The 5495-nt window shown below is 41.4% G+C and overlaps 1 pseudogene; it reads left to right on the forward strand.

Moving 5' to 3' along the window:
* The first annotated feature begins 3664 nt into the window (after positions 1-3664).
* Positions 3665-4411, forward strand: LOC102917410 (proteasome subunit alpha type-3 pseudogene; annotated as a pseudogene).
* The last annotated feature ends 1084 nt before the right edge of the window (positions 4412-5495 follow it).

The following is a 5495-nucleotide window of genomic DNA, read 5'->3' on the forward strand; positions in this document are numbered from 1 at the left end:
CGCCGGGCCTGTCTACCTCTGTGGACCGCCGCTGGGCCTGAATGTCTCTGCCGGCTGCCGCCGGGTCTGAATATCCCTGTCGGCTGCCGCCGCTGGGCACGTCTACCTCAGCGGGCTGTTGCTGGGCCCGTCTCACCATCACCTCCAAGTTGTTGGGTTTTGCAGGATCAGCAGCTGGGCCCTGGGTTGTCCTCAGACAGAGTGTTCAGATTCGTTTTGGTTCCATCCCATGGAGATAGCTTCTTCCCCGGGTGTTGGGGTTAGAGGCGTCCCTGCCTCTGCTTGTCGCTGCTGCCGGGTCGGTCTACCTCTGTGGGCCGCCGCCGCCGGGCCTGTATGTCCCTGTTGGCCGCCGCTGCCGGCCTGGCGCCGGGCCTGTATTTCTCTCCTGGCTGCTGCCAGGCCTGTATGACCCTGTAGGCCACAGCTGCCAGGTCCACTCTAGTTTTTAATGTTGAATTTTATCAAATAAAGGAAGTTTCTTACACATTATCATTACTATTATTATTTAGTTTTGAGATTTTAATTTAATTGCAATGTTTCTCCTTTCCCTTTCCTCCCTTCTAACCTTCTCATTTACCCCTACCCACTCTCCTCAAATTCATGGTCTCTATTTTCATAATTGTTATCTCATGCACATATGTATTTGTATATACATATGTATATTCCTAAATATAGCCTGTTGAGTTCATATAATGTTACTAGTATGCATATTTTTAGAGATGACCATTTGACACTGGACAATCTGTTGGTGTGTTCTTCCCTGAGGACTACCTCTTCCACTCAATAGCTTTACTCAGTTGCCTGCAATTCTTTGTTTGGGGCTGATTCCTAACGGTCTTTTCCCTATTCACTTTGGCAGGTTCATTGGTGTCATCTGTATTCAGCTCATGTTCAGGTGGTCATGTTTATGAAATTTTATGGGTATAGCTTCTGATGTTACTAGGAGACAAAATCCCTGATCCTTTGGCTCTTACAATCTTCCCACAATGTTCCTTGAACTTTAGGTTCTGAAGTGTTTTGTAAATGTATCCACTGGGACTGGGGTCCACAACTCTACATTTCTGTTGGTTGTGGTTTTCTGTAGTCTATTGAAAAGAGAAGTTTCCTTGATGTGGGGTGAAGACTACATTTATCTCTAGGTATAAAGACAAATGTTTAAATATTGTTGTTTGGGATTGTCTTAGGGTTACTATTGCTGTGATGAAAAATAATCAAAAGCAAGTTGGGGAGAAAAGAATTTATTCAGTTTTTAATTCCACATCATAGTTCACCATCAAAGGAATCAGTACAGAAGCTCAAGCAGGGCAGGAACCTGGTGATGCAAAGACCATGGAGTGGTGATGCAAAGGAGTGCTACTTACTAGCTTCCCCTCATGATTCGCTCAGCCTGCTTTCATATAGAACCACCAGTCCATTGATAGCACTACTCATAATGTGCTTCCCCCATCAATAACTAATTAGAAAAATGCCTTACAGCTGGATATTCTTTATTTTATTTATTTATTTATTTATTTATTTATTTATTTATTTATTTATTTATTTATTTTTTGGTTTTCCGAGACAGGATTTCTCTGTGTAGCTTTGTGCCTTTCCTGGAACTCACTTGGTAGCCCAGGCTGGCCTCGAACTCACAGAGATCCGCCTGGCTCTGCCTCTCCCGAGTGTTGGGATTAAAGGCATGCGCCACCACTGCCTGGCTCTTTATTTTATTTTATGTAGCTGGAGTTTTCTCCAGTCCCACCTGGCCCACAGTCAGGACAAATCTCTCTCACCCGCTCCCACAACCACTCAGATCCAACCGAGTAAACACACAGAGACTTATTTTGCTTACAAAGTGTATAGCTGTGGCAGGCTTCTTGTTATCTAGTTCTTCTATCTTAAATTAATTCATTTCTATTAATCTATACTTTGCCACATGGCTCGTGGTTTACTGGTACTTTACATGTTGGTACTCCTGGTGGTGGCTGGCAGCGTCTCCTGACTCAGCCTTCCTGTTCCCAGAATTCTCTTCTCTGCTTGTCCCACCTATCCTTCCTGCCTGGCTACTGGCCAATCACCATTTTATATATACAGAGCTATATCCACAGCAATTTTACATACCAACCACAGTTTTCCCTCCCTCCTCTCACCTTCCCCTACCTCCCTTCTACCCTCCATTCACTCCTCCCTCTCCATTCAGATGGGGTAAGGTCTCCCTTGGGAATCAACAAAGCATAGCATATCAAGTTGTGGTAAGACCAAACTCCCTGTCTCCCACATCAAGGCTGAGCAAGGCATCCCACCATAGGGAATAAGTTCCAAAGCACCAGCTCATGCATCAGGGACAGGTTCTGGTCCCACTGCTAGGGGTCCCACAAAAGACCAAGCGACACAACTGTCACCCAGATGCAGAGGGCCTAAGTCAGTCCCATGTCAGCTCCCTAGTTGTCTATCCAGAGTCCATGAGTTCCCACAAGTTAAGGTCAGTTGTCTCTGTGGGTGTTCCCATTATGATCTTGGTGCCCCCTTGATCTTATAATCTTTCCATCCTCTTATCAAGTGGACTCTCAGAGCGTGTCCCAGTGCTTGGCTGTGGATCTCTGCTTCAACTTCCATCAGGTACTGGATGAAGGTTCTATGATGACAATTAGGGTAATCACCAATCTGATTACAGGGGAAGGCCAGTTCAAGTACCCTCTCCACGATTGCTGAGAGTCTTAGCTGGGGTCATCCTTGTGGCTTCCTGGGAGTTTTGCTGGTACTCCCTATCCCCACAATGGCTCCCTCTATCAAGATATCATTTTTATTACTCTCCCCCTTCATCCCGCCCCCCCCCAACTTGACCATCCCAATCCATGTCCCCATTTCCCCATTCCCTCTCCTCTACTCCCTCCACCCCCAGTTTACCCAGGACACCTCATTTATTTACTCTTCCCAGGGAGATCAATACATGTCCCTCTTAGGGTCCTCCTTGTTACCTAGCTTCTCTGGGGCTGAGGATTGTAGTCTGGTTATCCTTTGCTTTACATCTAATATCCACTGATGAGTAAGTACATACTGTGTTTGTCTTTCTGGGTCTAGGTTACATCACTCAGGATGATTTTTTCTAGTTCAATTCATTTGCCTGCAAATTTAATTTAATGTCATTTTTTTTTCTTACCACTGAGTAATACTCCATTGTGTAGATATACCAATTTTTCTTTTTCCATTCTTCAGCTGAGGGGTATCTAGGTTGTTTCCAAGTTCTGACTACTGTGAATAATGCTGTTATGAACATAGTTAAGCAAGTGTCTTTGTGATATGGTTGAGCATACTTTGGGTATATGCCCAGGGAGTGTTATCACTGGGTCTTAAGGTAGATTGATTCCCAATATTTTGAGAAACCATCATACTGATTTCCAAAGTAGCTGTACAAGTTTACACTCCCACCAACAGTGGAGGAGTGTTCTCCTTACTCCACATTCTCTCCAACATAGGCTGTCATTAGCGTTTTTAATCTTGGCCATTCTGACAGGTATAAGATGGTATCTCAGAGTCATTTTAATTTGCATTTCCCTTATGATTAAGGATGTTGAACACTTCTTGAAGTATATGTCATTAAAATTATATATGTGGACGTTGCCATGGCATAGGAACAGCACTTCAGGCCTGGCAGTGCTCCATGGTCTGCCAGGTTAGTACCATGAGGTCTGTTGAAATGGGATATGACCTGTTAGCTTTTACATTCTATCCTAATGGAAGAGTTTTTCAAGTTGAATATGACATGAATGCTGTGAAAAATAGTTGTACAGCTGTTGGGCTCAGAAGTAAAGATAGTATTGTCTTTGGGGTAGAAAAATTAGCTCTTTCTAAATTTTATAAAGAAGGTTTCAATAAATGACTTTTTAGTGTTGATTGACATGTTAGAATGGCAGTAGCAGGTTTATTGGCAGAAGCTCATTCATTAGCAGACATAGGAAGAGAAAAAGCACCCAATTTTAGACCTAACTTTGGCTAAAATATTCCTATAAAACATCTTTCAGACACTGTGGCCATATATGTACATGCTTATACTTCTACAGTGCTGTCAGACATTTTGGTTGAAGTTTCATGTTGGGGCCTTACATGGCAAATGGTGGTGCACAGCTCTATGTAGTTGACCAGTCAGGTGTTTCTTGTGGCTACTGGGGCTGTACCATTGGCAAAGATAGGCAAGCTGCAAAGACAAAAATAGAAAAGCTTCAGATGAAATAAATGACCTGCTGTGACATTGTTAACGAAGTTGAAAAAATAATTTATACAGTACAACTTTTGAACTAAAACTCAGCTGTGTTGGTGAATTAACTAAAGGAATACATAAACTAGTTTCAAAAGATGTAAGAGAGGAGCAGAGAAATATGCAAAGGAATATTTGGAGGAAAAGGATGAATCAGATTGTAACAATATGTAATATTTTCTTCACCATCTCTTCTGTTTTACATTTCTATGACAGCACCTTATAACTATTTAGCACCACATATTATACATACCCACTGACCAATTTTCATTAAATTTCTGTCTTATACACATTAAACTAATGTATGATTGAAAATATTTTTGGGATAATTGAGAATATTTGCTTAGCATTAAAATGTTGATTAATGTTTGATTAAATTCTTAGTGCCAAGACTGAGGAAGAATTGAGTTCATTAAATTAAAAGCTGGGCTATCCTGCAAAAACCTTAGTGAAAACACTGTGCAAATTGCTTTAGAATTTAAATTTCCATCTTGTCTTACATAGAATTAAAATTTTTATATTAAAACGCTATACATGTATATTTATTCACTAAATAATGTGCATTGTAGGGTTTTGTTTTGTTTTTCAAAACAGGGTTTCTCTGTGTTTCATTCCTAGCTGTCCTGGAACTTGCTCTGTAGATCAGACTGGTCTTGCACTCACAGAGAAACATCTGCCTCTACCTTTTGAGTGCTGTGATTAAAGGTGTGCATCACTAATGACAAGCTGCATTATATGTTTTTAAAGGTAAATAGTTAATAGTATGATTCCTTGTAGAATCACTTTTCAGACATCTATGTTCTTACATTACCAACTCCCTCCTCCTGCACTTATCTTCCTCAAGGATCCCCCTGTTTTCCCATTACCCTATCAGATCACTTGTATCTGCCATTCTACCTTTACAATTTTTCCATCTTCTTCTGTATTTATCTCTTTCTCTATCCCCAAGGAGGTCTCCTTTCACATCTCCCAGATTAGATCACTTGTATCTGGCTATTTTACTTTACTTTACCCTCTTCCCATCTTCTTCTGTGTTTACTTCCTTCTTACTCTTTAAGAAGCCCCTCAATTTCCCATTTACCTGATTAGATTATTTATACCTTGTTATTTCCCACCTTGCTATTTCCCACTCAAACACTCCTTTATATTGACAATGGTTCAGTTTTGCTTCCCTGTTCTATAGTTGCTTTGGAACTAGAATCCTCCTACAAGAGAGAATATGCAACATTTGTCTTTTTGGGTCTGGGTTACCTCACTC

The sequence above is a fragment of the Peromyscus maniculatus genome, chromosome 19 (assembly GCF_049852395.1).
Source record: "Peromyscus maniculatus bairdii isolate BWxNUB_F1_BW_parent chromosome 19, HU_Pman_BW_mat_3.1, whole genome shotgun sequence".
Lineage (NCBI taxonomy): Eukaryota > Metazoa > Chordata > Mammalia > Rodentia > Cricetidae > Peromyscus > Peromyscus maniculatus.